Here is an 18,299-nt window from a genome sequence, read left to right as displayed (position 1 = left end):
AAAAATGAATGAACATTTAAAATGTATTAGAACAACAGGCCTCTGATTATATCCATGGTAATCAGCAGATATATTCTGTAAAGAAACCAGATGGCTCTTAGACTTAAGAGACCTTAGGAACAACAAAAGGCAGGGAATACTGAAAGCAGAAGCCCCCAAAGTACATTTACATCCTGATGGAGATCACAGTCCTTCCTGTTCACCCACTTGGCTCCCAGAATGGCAGTTCCACTTCACTCCCAACAGAAGGTCAAGAAGTTTTTTTTTCCCCTCAAGAAATTAAGTGACTAAAAACAACGAGATAAAACTTTATACCTGTGAGAATGTCACACGTCAGAAAGAACAGAAACAACAAGTGTTAGAGAAAATGTGGGTTAAAAGGAACCCTTCTGCATTGCTAGTGGGAATGTAAATTGATCCAACCTCTAAAGAAAATAGGAGGTACTACACAACACTAGAAACAGACATAGTCTAAGACCATCCATTTGTCTCTGGAGATTTATCCAAAGGGAGAAAAAGAACCTCTCCAATGAGATCAATTACACCTATGTTCATAGCAACATAATTTGTAATAGCCAAACCTGGAAGCGACAACAGAGGAGTGGGTTTGAAAGTTGTAGTATATACATAATGAAACACTACTCAGGTATTAAAAGTGATGAAGTCATCTCCTTTCACTTATCTTGGATGGAACTTGAAGGAGTCATGTTAAGTGAGATAAGCCAAAAAGAGAAAGACAAATATGGGAAGATCTCATTTATAGGTGGAACTTAAGAAACAAGGATAGAAAAGAAAAAGACAAAGTGAAACTTGAGCTGGGTGTGGTATATTGTAGCAAAGGAAAAGGACTGGGGGTGGTGGTGGAAATTTGTGTCCTGATGCACGATGGTGGAGAAGGAGCTGAGATTGGGGTCAGAGTGTTTTGCAGACATCTATCACAGTGAGATAATAAACTATACCCAAGTGTCAACAACCGTTACATAAACCCCAATAAAATGTTTTATAAAGAAAAAAGAAACCAAATAACTCTATAAAAGATTGATAAATGCTGATTGTTGTGTATCCCCCCAACAAAACTCATCCTTGACAAGTTCTCCCCATTTCTACACAGACCATCCAATCAGTTTTTTAATTTATTTTTTTCCAAAATGACAACCAAGGGTCACTATACATTTGAAGAATGCATTGAAAAATGAAAATATGGGGGGGAGATAGGATGAAGGGACTCAAAGGTACTGCAACTAGGATTCAAATAATACCTAAATAACAAAACAAAACAATAGGTTAAGCTCACATGGCACAAAGCGCACAGACTGGTGTAAGCATCCAGTTTCAAGCCCCCAGCTCCCCAACTGCAGGAGGGCCGCTTCACAAGCGGTAAAACAGGTCTGCAGGTGTCTTTCTCCCTCTATATCATCCCCTCTTCTCTAGATTTCTCTGTCCTATCCAACAATGACAACAAATGACAACAATAATAATAACAACAACAATAAACAACAAGGGTAACAAAAGGGAAAAAATAGCCTCCAGGAGCAATGTATTCGTGGTGCAGGCACCGAGCCCCAGTGGTGGTGGTGATGATGATGATAATAATAAAGTTGGAAGAGGGGCCAGGTGGTGGCCCACCTGGTTGAGTGCACATGTTACAGTGCACAAGGACCGGGTTCAAGCCCTCAGTCCCCACCTGCAGGGGGAAAGCTTTGTGAGTGGTGAAGCAGGACTGCAGGTGTCTCTCTGTCTCTCTCCCCCTTCCTTCTCAATTTCTGGCTGTCTCTATCCAATAAATAAAGATAAAAAAATCCTCATTAAATAAAAAGTGGGAAGAATCAGTCTGGAGTTTTTGAAAATTAAAAAAATAGAAGCAATAAAAATAAGAGCTATAAATGACCCTTCCCTGTACTCTTTTAAGGCTGGTGCAGTGCTTTTAGAGGCTAACACAGAAGAGGGACATAATCTCCATAAAAGCCCAGAGAAGAGATAATAAAACACCTCTTGTCTGAAGTCATAATTTTGGAATGGGGGGATATGGATATAATCAAGTAAGTTCTTTAAGTTAAACCAAAGAGAAATATGATAAAAGATAAGAGAACTAAAGGACCAAGAAAAAAGAAAATCACTGTAGAAGCATTTTAAGATATGTTCTAAAAACTGAAGGATCTAAACTTCTAGTTGAAGAAGTCCATCCTATGCTCAATACAATGACTAACTTATAAAGAGACCCACACCCAAGAAACATTGTGAAATTTCAGAATATGTTTCAACACACAAGGGATAAAGAAAACACTTTCCTGAGAAAAAATATAGTTTGCATACAAAAGACTGAATGGCATTAGAATTTTCACTATCATCTCTGGAAGCAAGAAGACAAAGGAACAATACTTTCAAATTTCTGAGGTAAAATGATTTCCAACCTAGAATTCTATAGCAGACAAATTATCCCTTGAATTTGGAAAGAGAATAAAGATATTTTTAGATATGCAAGGTCTCAAATTTTACCTCCCACATACTCTTTCAATAGGAAATGACTAGAGGATATGCTTTACCAAAGAGATGAGCAAATCAAGGAGCAAGAGTTGCATCTAGAAAGTGGGAGAAATGTGTATGTGTTGAGGAGAGGGGGTAAAATAGCTTGACTGGATTCTGTGTCGCTTTTTCATGTGTTCAACTCAGGTTTGAGCCTGACTCCTCACATTACAAGAAGCTCCAGGGTTGTTCTCTTTCTCTCTCCCTCTCCCTCTCTCTCTCTCTCTGCGCCTCTATCTATATTTAAAAAAGAAAGAAAGAAAGAAAGAAAGAAAGAAAGAAAGAAAAGAAAAGAAAAGAAAAGAAAAGAAAAGAAAAGGGACTCAGCTGTGCTACAGGCAGAGCCAATCATCAACCATTAGTGAAGGACACAGGGCCCCAATGGGCTGTCTGCAGGAGAAATGAAACTAACAAGATCACGGATGTGTTTGCATGGGGCATAAAAAAAGAATATTCAGAAATGTTAAAGCTATGGTTGTATTTTGGGAATTAATAATGAGCTAGACAGAGGAAACTCTAGAAAACAACATATGAGGTAGTTAATGAGCTATATAAGCAAAGATACTGAACTGAATTGATAAACAGTGAATCAATGTATTCACCCACTAAGCAAATCAAACAGCTGTCATACATGCTCCATGACTGGGGCTGTGTCTGTCTTGTGTCACCCTTCCCATCAACAAACACACACCCCTGCCCCACTACTGCAAGTATCAACCACACAGTACCTGGAACACTGTGGATACTCAATATATATATAAGAAAAGGAATTAACAGGGAAAGTGGCTGTGCTGTTCCAAGTACATTCCAATAAATAAAACCAAGCTACTAACCTTGAGAACCTCAAAAACAGAAACGAACCAAAAGCAGTATGACTTTATCTATATTATAAAAGAACTGCACTGGGAGTCAGGCGGTAGCACAGCGGGTTAGGCACACGTGGCCCAAAGCGCAAGGACCGGCCTAAGGATCCCAGTTCGAGCTCCCCTAGCCCCCCCACCTGCAGGGGAGTCGCTTCACAAGCAGTGAAGCAGGTCTGCAGGTGTCTGTATTTCTCTCCTCCTCTCTGTCTTCCCCTCCTCTCTCCATTTCTATCTGTCCTATCCAACAACAACATCAGTAATAACTACAACAATAAAACAATAAGGGCAACAAAAGGGAATAAATAAATATTTTTTAAAAATCTTTAAGAGAGAGAGAGAGAAAGTATTGCTTCACCGCTTATGAAGCTTCCCTCCTGCAAGTGAGGATCAGGGGCTTGAACTGGGTCCTTGTGCATGGTAATGTGTGTGCTCAGCTGGATGCACCACCACATGGCCTCTTCTTGTTTTCTGTCTATCTCACTAGACCACACAAGTGACTTAAAGGCAGATCCAAATATTTTATATCTACTACTGTTTCCTCAGGTACACTAAGTCCTGCAAGTAAAGACTATATGTGGTACATGCTGAAGGTCTGACAGGTAATAATAATAAATCTAAAACAAAAGGGCTATGTATCAAAGAGAGGTACAGAACAGGTAACCCATATTCTGTACAGAGGTACAGAATATGGGTTACCTAGGAAGGTTCAAGCCCAGCCCCTACCATACCATGCTGGGTGAAGCTACAGTGCTATGATGTCTCTGTCTCTGTCTCTCTCCCCGCCTCCCTCTCTCTGTATCTGAAAAAATCAGCACAGAGTGGTGAAGAGCTGGAAGGAAAGTGGGAAGGAAGGAGAGAGGGAAATCAAGAGAGGAAGGAGAGGAAGAAAATGCAAACTGTTTATCAGAGAAACAATTTACAAGAATTTAAATCCTCTCTCAAGTTATTTCTTAAATAAATACTACTACACAGATTTATATTGCTCTATGATAACACATTATGGGAGAATATGAATCTGAAGGGAGCTTTTTTTTAAATTGGGGGGATTAATGGTTTACAGTCAACAGTAAAATACAGTAGTTTGTACATGTGTAACATTTTCCAGTTTGGGGGCCAGGTGGTGGCACACCTGGTTGAGTGCACATGTTACAGTGTACAAGGACCTGAGTTCAAGCTCCCGGCCCCCACCTGCAGGGAAAAGTTTCTTAAATGGTGAAGCAGGGCAGCGGGTATCTCTCTCTGTTTCTCTCCCTCTCTGTCTCTCCTTCCCATCTCAATTTCTGGCTGGCTATATCAAATAAATAAAGATAATAATAATAAAAAACATTTTCCAGTTTTCCACATAACAATTCAACCCCCACTAGGTTCTCCTCTGCCATCATTTTCCAGGACCTGAAACTCTGCACCCAGAGTCTTACTTTGGTGCAATACACCAGCAGGAAAGCTTTTAAGAATGATTTGTTCTCTGGGTTGTTAAAGTCTAGCTTAGCTGGGCTGAAGTGGAAAAGCAAGATACCTTAATCAGTCTGTGTGTAGGGCAGATGAAACCATCTGTTAACCCAGAATAATTATTAATAACCTCCTAGGCTGGGCAATAAGTTATATGATCACTTTACTACATCAGGCTTTGAGATAACTTTCTTGGAAGTTTGAGTTTAAAAAGAATCTAACAGTTACCATTTATTAAATGTTTGTTGAATCAAATATGCAGTGAATGAAGAATACAATTTGGGACTGAAAAGATAGCTCATTGGGTAAGATGCCTGCATTGCTGTGCATGAGACCCAGATTTGAGCCCTATTACTTGGGGGTTGGGGAAAGTGCTCTGGCAAAGAAGAAAGCTTACATGTCGTGTGTCCCATGCACCCACCCCCGTAAGAGGAAGAAAAAAAAAAGTGGCCTAGAATGGTGAAATCAAGTATGCAAAAGGTGTGTGTGTGGGGGGGGGGATCATTTATATCTCAGCAGAACCCTGTAAGGCGACCCTAGGAAACTGGTAAGTATGACAGGGAGTAATTTACCCTGTGTCAGAACTGAAATGAATAGCAATGGTTTAGCTCCAAAATTTTCACCACTGTGCTATACACAACTTGAAACACCACTCTTCCTGCTTTACTCATTCCTAAGATGAATTTTTCACAACTCATATTTTTCAGTCCTATCCTGCTTCACATTCCCCAGCCCTCATTATTCTGTCATATTCTTTTTCTTTCCCTCCAGGGTCGTAGGAAATCAATAAAGAGTACTGAAAGAAAGACACTACCTTCTAGATAGGTCCCAGAAGGAAACTAATAATGGTAAGTAAGTCAACACTTCCACTTAACAGTTGTAGAAATTCAGTTAGTCACTAACTTTTCAAGATAGTTACTAAAAACATTATAATAAAATATGTAAACTGATTTAATTAATTTAATCTTATTATTCCAGATGATTATTCTGTTAAGAAACTTAACAAATTTTTTTCAACATAGGAACTAATAGGGTTAGGTGAGATAATAGAGTGATTATACAAAGAGACTTTCAAACCTGAGAATCCAAAGTCTCAGGTTCAATCCCCTGCACCACAATAAGCCAGATCTGAACAGAGCTTTGTAAAAGAAGAAGAGAAACTAAAAGAGCTGCAGAAATAGCATAATAGTTCTGTAAAATCTTTCATACCTGAGGCTCTTATATCCCAGGTTCAATCCTCAAAACCATCATAAGCCAGACTTGAGCACTGTAATGATCTTTCTGTCTCTCAATCCTTTTTTCTGTATCTCTATTAAAAATAAATAAATAAATATGTGGTCCAGGAGATGGCACAGTGGATAAAGCATTGGGTTCTCAACCATAAGGTCCTGAGTTCGATCCCTGGCAGCACATGTACCAGAGAGATGTCTGGTTCTTCTCTTCTCCTATCGTTCTCATGAATAAGTAAATAAATTCTTTAAAAATAAATAAATAAATATTTATAATAAGCAATAAATAGTGGTCAGGGACTGACTCAGTGGGTAGAGAGCAGAACATGTATGCATGAAACCCTGACTTTCTGTCCAGGCACCCCTTATGCCAAAGAGGTCATCTGGCCTCTCTCTATTCCTCCTCTTTTCCCACCTCTCCGACTCCCTCCCCCTTGTAGAAATAGACAGATCTTAAAAAGTTAGTAATACAAAAAGTTGGGCAGTAGTGCAGCAAGTTAAGCGCTCATTGCGCCGTAGCGAAGGACTGGCTCAAGGATACTGGTTCGATCACCCAGCTCCCCACCTGCAGGGGAGTTCACAGGCGGTGAAACAGGTCTGCAGGTGTCTGTCTTTCTCTCCCACTTCCTCTTTCCATCCTTCCTCCATTTCTCTGTCCTAACAACGACGACATCAATTAACAACAATAACCACAACAACAATAAAAAAACAACAAGGGCAACAAAAGGGAAAATAAATTTTAAAAACTTTTTAAAATATAGTTAATAATACATGCAAAGAGTTGAACACATGAAATAAAATTCATTATCAGATTCTAAGTTCTATATCTACAATATATTCCCTAAATGGCCTAAGTGTCACAGACAAAAATGACATTATGTAAGTTGAATTACAAATACATCTAATCTGGGGCTTGGACTTCAATCCCTAACATCACATGGGAGCACCATGAACACCCCTAAAAGGAAGTCTATGGATGGGGGGCTGGGTGGTGGCACACCAGGTTGAGTGCATGTTACAGTGCACAATGACCCAGGTTCAAGCCCCCAGTCCCTACTTGCAGGGGGGAAACTTCACAAGTGGTGAATCAGGGCTGCAGGTGTCTCTGTCTCTCTCCCTATCTCCCACTCCTCTCTCAATTTCTAGCTGTCTCTATCCAATAAATAAAGATAATAAAAATAAACAGCAAATATGGATGGTGGAAATTATGCTTTGGTGTCTTCTCTCCACCTCTCCCCTCTGTCTATTCTAATTCTTTCATTTATTTATTTTTTTATATTAGTAATTTAATATTGACTATTCTTTTTAAAAATATAGGATTAAAAATTTGAACTACGGAGGCTGTATCATGATATTCTGCATGTGCAACGTCCCCAGTTCTTTACCCCATGCTGCAGTAAAAAAAATTAATTAAATGGGGGCTGGGCGGTACTCAGTGGGTTAAGCATACATGGTGTGAAGCGCAAAGACCGGGGTAAGGAATCTGGTTTGAGGCCCCAGCTTCCTCCTGCAGGGGGGGTTGCTTCACAGGTGGTGAAGTAGGTCTGCAGGTATCTATCTTTCTCTCCCCCTCTGTCATCCCCTCCTCTCTCTATTTCTCTGTCTTATCCAACAACAACAATAATAATAACTACAACAATGATAACATGGGCAACAAAAGGGAAAAAATAGCCTCTAGGAGCAATGGATTTGTAGTGCAGGCACTGAGCTCCAGCAATAACCCTGGAGGCAAAATAAATAAATAAATAAATAAAATATCTAATTTTTTCCCAAATGTTCAACTGATACATATATCTTGGACAGGGTACATATTAAATGAAAATATCTAATAGTTAATCATCCAAACTCTATGTAAATATATACAGCACCTATCCTAAGAAGGCTGTTTTATGAAATAAAAGGGAAAATATATGTGAAAAAAAAATTTTTAATATTTATTTTATTTATTTATTCCCTTTTGTTGCCCTTGATGTTTTATTGTTGTAGTTATTATTGTTGTTGTCGTCGTTGTTGGATAGGACAGAGAGAAATGGAGAGAGGAGGGGAAGACAGAGAGGGGGAGAGAAAGATAGACACCTGCAGACCTGCTTCACCGCCTGTGAAGTGACTCCCCTGCAGGTGGGGAGTCGAGGTTCGAACCGGGATCCTTATGCCCGTCCTTGTGCTTTGTGCCACCTGTGCTTACCCGCTGCCGCTGCGCTACAGCCCGACTCCCATATGTGAAAATTTTATAAACTGTATGTAATTTAAAATGTAGGGACTTGGCATCAATATCTAAAGTGAGGTAAGCTATTCTAAAGAATGAGACAAGTTTATATTTAGGGGAGAAATGTAAGATATATGATGTGGAAAATGCACCTGCATAACAGAATGCTGAGTATGATCTCATTTCTGTAAAAACAGCGTATTTTTCTAAGCCTATAATAACATATGGAAGGCTATATACCAAACTGTTAAGACTGACTAGTCCTGGAGGTATAGCACATGCTTACTTTTTCTTTTCTTTTTTTTTTTTAATTGGAGGGCTAATGGTGTACAGTAAATAGAGTTACTGGTACGTGTGTAAAATTTCTCAGTTTTATGCAAAAACTCTCACCCCAGCCTCGGTCCTCCTCCACCATCATGCACTAGGACATAAAAGAGTCCTTTACTTTGGTGCAACACACCAAACTCAATCTAAGTTACACATTATGTTTCCCACTTTCTGTTCTTATTTATCAACTTTTTTTTTTTTTTTACCAGAACACTGCTGCTTAGTTCTGGCTTATGGTGGTGCTGGGGACTGAACCTCGGACCTCAGAGCCTCAGGCTTGAAAGGCTTTTGCATAACCTTTATGCTGTCTCCCTTGCCCATTTCTCAACTTCTATCTGTGAGTGAGATCATCCATTATTCATTCTTCCCTTTATGGCTAATCTCACTTAACATGATTCCTTCAAGTTCCACCCAAGATGAGGTCAAGAAGGTGGATTCATTATTTATTTTATTTTTGTTTTTACCTCCAGGGTTATCACTGGGGACCGGTGCCTGAAATACGAATCCACTGCTCCTAAAGGCCATTTTCCCCATTTTGTTGCCCTTGTTGTTATTGCTGTCATTGTTGGACACGACAGAGAGAAATCAAGAGACATGGGGAAGACAGAGAGGACGAGAGAAAGAAAGACACCCGCAGACCTGCTTCACTACCCCTGCAGGTGGGGACCCAAGGACTTAAACTGGGATCCTTACACCTGGTCCTTGTGCTCCACGTCATGTGCGCTTAACCTGCTGTGCTAGTGCCTGGCCCCCTAGAAGGAGTTCTGGGAAATTTTTATTTCTGGATTTGGCCTTTGTTTTTGACCAGAGTATCATTCAGCACTGGTTACTGATAGTGTTGGCAATTAAATCTGAGTCTTCTTGCACATAAATCCTCGCTGGCTTTTTGTTTTTTTGTGAAGCCAGGGTCTTCTGTATGCATAATTTTACTGCCCAAGCCATTTTCTTGCAAAGATAAAGAAGGAAAGCTACCATAAGACTGTGCTTTTTCTGCTACTATAGTGTCTCCCATGTGATGCCATACTTGAACCTGGGTTGCACACATATGGTATGTGCCCTACCCACTGATAACTCTTCAGCCCTGGGCTTTTTAAAAAAATTTCTTATAATCTTATTTTTAAAATATATATATTTATTTATTTTCCCTTTTGTTGCCCTTGTTGTTTTTAGTATTGTTGTTGTTGTTGGATAGGACAGAGAGAAATGGAGAGAGGAGGGGAAGACAGAGATGAGGAGAGAAAGACAAATACCTGCAGACCTGCTTCACCGCTTGTGAAGAGAACCCCCTGCAGGTGGGGAGCCGGAGGCTCGAACCGGGATCCTTACACCGGTCCTTGCGCTCTGCGCCATGTGCGCTTAACCCACTGTGCTACCACCCGACTCCATTAAATTTCTTTTTAGTCTCTTGTGGTCGTTGATTTTTCCTAGCCTCTGGAGGTTGAAAACCAATTATTCCCTTTTGTGTCTGAATGGAGTTCCTCAGCTCTTCAATTACAGAAGCTAAGAAGAAAAAAAGCTTACCCAAAAGATTTCAGCAGCAGTCCCCAGGGAAGGAGACAAAATAGGTCAGTGATTTCAAAGGCTTGTGGATTTTAGGAGATAAAATTGCACATAATGATATGTACTGTTAATATAAATGATGGTGAGATTAGGGGAAGCAAATGAATCAGCTAAGTTATTAAATCCCAGATATTCTACATCCTAAAATAATTTACAAATTTGTCCCTTCCTTACCATTTCCAAAGTCACTGCCTTTCTCCTGAAATAATCCCCATAACTGTCTTGACTGCCTCAGAAGTCTGCTTCCACTGACAACTCTCACCCCACAAACAAGACTCTTTCTACGAATTTGTCACTACTGCCTTCTTAAAATGCATATCCCATTAAATGGCTCTCTTGTGTATATGAAAAACTTCATTCTATGTTTGTTTGTCTTTAAGATATTTATTATTTGATAGGACAGTGAAAAATTGAGAGGGGAAAGGGAGTTAGAACATACTGTAAAAGATCTTTCCAAGCTATCCCCAGTTAACCATTCTGGTCCTATCGCCATCCACACACAATCCAATTTACACCTAGGCTACTAACAGTGTACCATATATCTCTTCATCTACTCTTCTATGAGATTCAACTCACTCTCATCTTAATCCATGTGAATTTAATTGACTTTCAAAGTCTCAATGAAATGCCACCCTAATTTCCAAGATGAGTACATTATATTCATAGTTCTTTTTACAAAGCTCTAATTAAAACATCTACAATACTAGGTTCCCTTCAATGACAATAAAGCTATTTCCTTTATCATACAATAAGCTCCTCGAAGACAGGCATCTTGTCTCAATCCCCAATGCCTAAAATCATCTTGTCAAAGAGATATTTTTAATATTTATTTTCCCTTTTGTTGCCCTTGTTTTTTTTATTGTTATAGTTATTGTTGTTATTGATGTCATCGTTGTTAGATAGGACAGAGAGAAATGGAGAGAGGAGGGGAAGACAGAGAGGGGGAGAGAAAGATAGACACCTGCAGACCTGCTTCACCGCCAGTGGCCACGTGCACTTAACCCGCCGCTACCGCCTGACTTCCAAACAGTCTTTTTTTTTTTTTACTTCTCACATTTAAAATGTGCAAATCAAGAGGTGGCCATCTATAATCACCAAAACTCTATGTGGAAAGAAATATTATGTCATATCATTAGAGAACAAGAGTAAAACCGTAGCATCTGCTGGTGTCTTGGAGTACAAAGAAAACGAAGAAAATTTAAAAGCAAAATAACTGAACTAGTCTACTATGTGCTATACATAGTACCAGATACCTAGTATGTATTAGCTTTATTTTTCTTATTAAATAGTAAAATGAGAACTTGCATTTCACAAATTTTATTTTATTTTAAGCATTATTACTGCTGTTGTTGTTGAAAGATGATCCACAATTACGCTTTTCATGTCCACACAACAAACTGCACATAGTAGTTGGTATCAGTTTTATTCATAACTGCCACAACTTGAAAGAAACAGATGTCATTCAGAGGTAAACATATTAGCAAAGGAAATAAATTATCAAGACCAAAAAAAAGGAGGAAACTTAAATGATGAATATCATTTAGTGAAAGAAGACTCTATTTGACAATCTGGTAAAGTCAAAACTATAGAAATAGTAAAACGATTACATGGTTGCTTGGGATTCAGGGAAGTGGAAGGGTAAACATAAAAAACACAAAGTATTTCTGCATCAATAATACTATCCTGTACACATAAGATTGTGCATTTGTCAGAACTCACAGAACTATACAAAACAGATTAAGTTAATGAACTTTTTTGAATAACAGCATAACAGTTGCATAAACAATGATTTTTTAAAAATGTACAATATAGTTAAAGTGTTAGTATCACACAAGCAAGAGGTGGAACTATGAAACGAAGATATAAACAGTATAAGGGGACTCCTGTTTTCCGGCAGATTTTCTATACTCCTAAGACTACTAAAAAAAAAAAAAAAAAAGAAAGAAAAAAAACTGTCTATTTACGCTCCTCTTTTATGCACTCCAAAAAGAACTTTGGTTCATACTCCCAAAGGTGTGGAGAAAATGTTAGAAAAAGATGACCAGAGAGCACTGAATTCCAATTCCACTAGGTCCAGAAACATTTGCCACTTATTTTTTATTCGATCAGACAAAAAAAAAAAAAAGAGAGGTTATTAGGTGCCTTTTGGGCCAGTTAGGAAAAGATTTGGCAAGCATTCCTTTAAAAATAATATTAATAGGGAGGGGCGGTAGCGCAGCAGGTTAAGCGCACGTGGCGCGAAGCACAAGATCAGCATAAGGATCCTGGTTCAAGACCCAACTCCCCACCTAGAGGGGAGTCGCTTCACAAGTGGTGAAGCAGGTCTGCAGGTGTCTATCTTTCTCTTCCCCTCTTTGTCTCCCCTCCTCTCTCGATTTCTCTCTGTCCTATCCAACAACAATGACAGCAACAACAATAATAATAACCACAACAATGATAAAACAAGGGCAACAATAGGGGGGAAAATGGCCTCCAGGAGCAGTGGAATCGTGGTGTAGGCACTGAGCCCCATTAATAACCCTGGAGGCAAAAAAAAAAAAAAAAACAATGTAAATGCATAATCTAACAACATGGGGAGGTTAAAAGAAATGGAAAAAAAAGAAGCTTACAATGAACAGAGGCTATGAACAACAATGCAGGTCAAGACTCTAACTCCATCCCTAGTCTGTAGGTTTTATTCTCAACTGAAGAACCAGTCTAAGAGAAGTAGATACAATTCCACAAAATCAAAATATCGTGGATGGGGGGGGCTAGGATGGGGGTGGGTGGCAGCACACCTGGTTAAGCTCACATAGTACTAAGTGCAAGGACCCACACAAGGATCTGGGATTGAGCCCCAGGCTCCCTACCTGCAGGGGGGATGCTTCACAAGCAGTGAAGCAGATCTGCAGGTGTCTATCTCTCTCTCTATCTCTATCTCCCCCTCCTCTCTCAATCTCTGTCCTACACAGTAGAATGGGGAAAAATGGCCACTAGGACCAATGAATTTGAAGTGCCAGCACCTAGTCCTAGCGATAACCAAAAAAATAAACAAAAACAGTAAGTAATGCAGTCTGTGAGGTGATGCAGTGGATAGAGCACTGAACTTGCAAGCTTGGGGTCTTGGTGTAGCAAACAGAGAGAAGAAACCATATCTTTCTTCCATTAGATGTAACAAATTGATAATCTGGGCCAGGGAAATAGCCAAATAGCTCAGCTGGTAGACAGCAGGATTTGTATGCCTGAGGCTCCCAGATTGCACTTCAGTGTCCCATGGGCTAGCATAGTACTCTGGCTTCTCTCAATCACATATTAACTTTCACATGATTTAAATAATAAAATAAATACTTAAAGTAAATGACATAATGATATAATTCAGGGCTTTTGGGAATGAAGTCCTCAGTTCCGTCCTGGCACCATATGTCTGGAACCTGGAAGCCTCAGGCATGAAAGATTTTTCGATGTTTCTTTTTTTTTGGGGGGGTGCTTTTTTGCATAATTATGAAATATATACATATATATTATGTTTCCATATTCACTCATGATGATAAAAAGCTCCTTTTAATTAACTAAAGTCTATGATGTTAAATAAATAAAAAAACAGGTTGCAGAAATTGTACCATATACAAAATAAGAAATGAAATATAATCTGAAAAACTGAAGCATTTATAGGAAGGAAAAGATAGCTGAGACTTCTCTCTCCTTCTCTATTATATGAAGAAGTGGTCTGGTATGGTGAAAATATGCATCGTGAGGTCCAGATTACACTTACACACACACACACACACACGATAAAGGTCATACTAAGTACATTGTCCTTAGCACTCTACACACAGATTAAGTATATTTTTAACGGGAAAAAAAGAGAAAAGCATGAAGCAGCACATTCCAGACTTCCTGGACCTGTCTTCAGGTCAGTGAACGACAATGGCCAGCTCAAGAGTCCTCAGCAAGGTAAGGAATGTATAATTAATCTTTTTATTATCTTCAAATTCATGGGCAGTTGTTTTCCAGAGCTCAGCATGTGGAATCTCAACTCCAGAGACACAAAGTACTCATCAGACAGTGCAAAATACACTCTGTTCTTAAATCTACATAGCTGCTTATCTTGTGACTATTCTTGGTGCAAAAGATAAGTGAATAGTCTGAGAAGTTAAGTCTGGCCATGAGAGCATCCATAGTCATCTAACTAGGCCCAAGATGACTGAGACTCATTTGTTTGTACCACAGAGCTTCCTTCAATGTCTGCTCAAGTGGTCTCAGTCACTGCCCGCAAGGGCTGGGAGCAGCAGTCATATTTCTTAGATGAGCAAGATAAGAAAGCCCACAGACACAGAAAATGCTCCTAACACTTGAAGTTTGCTGTGTCTAGCTTTGTATCACCATCTACTTGCAAATTTTTCTTCTAAGCAGTTAAGGGAAACCATGAACAAATATCAGGTGAATAAGCAAAAGGTATTATTGTCCTTAACATATTCCCAAATGTTTTATATTTCTGGCTACTTGAAATAGTAGGAGCCACCATATTTAATATAACATTAAGACAAATTGAACTAACTCATGATAAAAATGTTTGTCAAATGCATATGACAATCTAGATGTCCTATGAACCAACAAGATCTGAAAGCAAATTCCACAAGCCTGGGGCTGGATGGTGGTGCACCTGGTTGAACATATATGCTACAATGTGCAAGGACCTGTTCAAGTCACTGGTTTCCATCCAGGAGGGAGGCCTCACAAGGGATGAAGCAGTACTGCAGGTTATCTCTCTCACTCTCTCATATCCCCTTCCCTCTCAATTTCTCGGTCCCTATTCAATCAATAGTTTTTTTTTTTTTTTAAAGGTTTTTAAAAGGTCAGGAAAGTGGTCCAGGAGGTGGCACACTAGATAAAGTACTGGACTCTCAAGCATGAGTTCAACCCCCAGCAGCACATGTACCAGAGTGATGTCTGGTTCTTTCTCTCTCTCTCTCCTCCTATCTTTATCAGGAATAAATAAATAAATCTTTTTTAAAAATTCCAGAACAACGAAGCAATATAAGGATCAAAATGTTGAGAAGATATTAAAAACTATTCCAGTAAAGATATTGAAAAGACTTCCATTCTCCTGTCGGCAGGAGGTATACATTTTGATCTGTTCCCTCCCAGGAGATAAAAGATGTGCCCTACAGGAAAACTGCTAGTTGATCCAGATATTAAAGGTGAGGGTTACTTTCCTGGCTGCAGATCAAGGCAAAACTGTCAATCACCTTTATTGGTAACAAAAGTGGTATTTCCATTTGTCTGACTCCATATTTATTTTTTACTCTCTTCTTGACTGATTTAGAAATAACTGAACACCTAATAAAAGTTACCTCCTAAAGGACCTAAAAATGAGAACTCAAAGTCTTGATATAATCTACAAATAAATGTTTCTGTCTCTCCTGTCTTTCTCCCCCCTCTTGATTTCTAGCTGTTTCTATCCAATAAATACACAAAAATAAAAAATAAATGTTTCAGAACAAAAATTCAGACTCCTTTGGATAACTAATTAATATTCTAATGCTGAATTAACACTAACTACTTATTAAAATGGATTTCAAAGAGTTGCTCATCAGACTCTTCCAAAGTCAGAGAGGAAAATACAAAAAACAATATAGGTACCACTCTGAAATCCCTGAAGTCAAAAAACAAGTAAGATTTAAGTAAAAATTCAAATGTGACATACATACACGTCTAGCAGTCCAGAAGTTGGCACTATGGATGGGGCACTGGACTGCCAGTATAGTCCTAAGTCCTTTTTAAAAAAATTTTATTTTACTAGTGATTTAATAATGATCCACGATTGTGGAATAAGAGCAGTATAAGTGCATGCAATTCCCACCACCAGAGTTCTGTATCCCATCCCCTCCATTGGAAGCTTCCCTATTTTTTATCCCTCTGGAAGTATGGAGCAAAGATCTTCATGGGATGAAGAAGGTGGGAGGTCTGGCTTCTGTAATTGCTTCTCCACTGGACATGGGGCATTGACAGGTTGATCCATACTCCCCAGACTGTTTCTATCTTTCCCTATTGGGGCAGGGCTCTGGGGTATTGGGGTACCAGGACACAGGTGAGGTCATCTGCCCAGGGAAGTCAGGTTGGCATCATGGTAGCATCTACGACTTGGTGGCTAAAAGCATTAAGATATAAAGCAGGAACCTAAAGGTAAAAATATAGCAGATGAAATTTGGAGTCTTCATGTTAGAAGGAGCTAGGAAATCTATTTTAAGTATATTCCAACGGGCCAGTGACTTTACTAATTTTTGCCTGCACTTGTCAGCTAACTTGCCAGAGGGCTAAAAGTATTGTCTGGGAAGATAGTGTCAGAGTTGGGAATAGGACCAAAAAGGCTGGATCAGGGCAGAGAGTAGCTCCCAAACATGGGGAAAGTATATAAATAACACTAACTGTAAACTCCATCAATCTGACCCAGGGCCCATGTCTAATTATATTTAGCACAAGAGAATGTGCAACCTCTGTATCCCTGTCAGCCTGAGTTCCCATTCCATGGTCATAGCTAGGAACATTCTAGGCTGCACTCATTTCATGACCCGTCTTCCTCGAGTGGCAGAGTGTATTGACCCAGCCTCCCTTCGGAAAGTGGGGCAGTTTCTACCACTGTTATTCTACATTGAGGGCAAGGTCCTATAGAGGCCCATAAGAGGGTTTACAGTGGTGTTCCTGTTGGAGATGACCAGTGATGGTGGAGAGGGGGCTCTGTTAGAGTTCTAGGCCCATCATATCTATTCGGGAATACAAGGATTCCCTGATGAGGGCACCAGGTAATAGTGACCCTGATAGCACCAGGGCTTGGTAGTGACCAAAAGGGTCATCATTAGAGTGTGCTGGTCTCTTATCCAGCTTACTTTTTCTGGCAGGGTTAGGCTTAGAGTTGATCCTCTGTACCATGTGTCAGGGTGTCATGCTGGTTCTCTCTCTCTACTCCTCCCCAAATCGAGACAAAGACAGAGAGAGAGAGAGAAGGAGGAGAGAAGGAGAAAAGGAGGAGAAAAGGAGGAGAAGGAATAGAAGAGTGTTATGTTTCTGCAGGTGGCACAATCAATGGCAATGAGAAGCATGTGATAAACATTTGTCCACTGACTGATAAGTGAATATATACATAAAAACAGGGTGATACCAGGGCAGGGGCAATAACACAAGCCTTTTCCACAGAACAAGTTTACCATATTCCTCAAGGGAAAATAAACTCTTCAGAGATGAGACTGGAGACCTCCCCTCCCCCTAAATCTATTTTTTAGAGTGATAATTAAAGACTTATTCCCAATCTACTTGGTGCCTGAAATTCTTCTAAGGGGAAGGACAGTCTTTTAAACTGCAATTAGAAACGAATGGCTTTACATGTGTTTTAGTTGAGAAGTAATGTGCTACAACACAATTTAATTATGAATAAATGCTATCAGAGGCCCTACCCCAAACTTGGAGGGAAGGAGAACAGGACATCAACAGGTTCCTTAAGTGGAAGAGAAGTGCCTACAGACAAGAGAGAAGGCTATATAACCATCATATTATTTTATTTATTTAATTACTAACTTACTGATTTAATAGAGCAGGGGATTCACATATACAAAATTTTATCACTCCTCTGCTACTTTTTCATTCAGTTAGAGAGGCAGAGAGAAAGATGAAATACCACAGCACTGGAGCCACCCCAGGATAACATTCCCATGAAGTGCCAAGGCTTTAACCTGGGCTGTGTGCATGGCAAGGCACAAGCTTAAACAACTACACTTCCTCTTCAGCCACTAAGCCATCATTTTAAATGTAATGACATAATAAAAAAATTAATGATAAAATGTTCATGATATATAGTGGACCAAGACAGTAAAGGTATCTATCTGACTTGGTTCAGACCCTGGTACTTTGTCCTAATAAGTTCCCCCACTAGGGACACCATAAAGGCTACATATCAGATTAATTTTCCTAGAGCTAGAGTCTAATCATTATTAGCCCGTGTAAAAACCTTAGGTGGCACTCCTCAACCTTCTAAATAACATCAAAATGACTTAGTGAAAGTTGTGGTATATATACACAATGGAATACTACTCAGCTATAAAAAAAATGGAGACTTCACCGTTTTCAATTGGATCGACCTTCTCGTGGTGCATCCCATGAGTACCCATT

General features: G+C 39.5%; 1 protein-coding gene and 1 pseudogene across 9 annotated transcripts in view; one reads left to right on the top strand and one right to left on the bottom strand.

Annotated features, from left to right (window-relative positions):
- ANKS1A (ankyrin repeat and sterile alpha motif domain containing 1A) overlaps positions 1-18,299 on the bottom strand; it is a 222,181-nt gene that overhangs the window by 152,261 nt on the left and 51,621 nt on the right. The gene's annotated exons all lie outside the window — the stretch shown is intronic.
- Positions 1,897-2,010, top strand: LOC132538534 (small nucleolar RNA SNORA26; annotated as a pseudogene).

The sequence above is a fragment of the Erinaceus europaeus genome, chromosome 4 (genome assembly GCF_950295315.1).
Source record: "Erinaceus europaeus chromosome 4, mEriEur2.1, whole genome shotgun sequence".
NCBI lineage: Eukaryota > Metazoa > Chordata > Mammalia > Eulipotyphla > Erinaceidae > Erinaceus > Erinaceus europaeus.
Note: the sequence above shows the minus strand (reverse complement) of the source record. Positions and strands in the feature narration are given on the sequence as shown.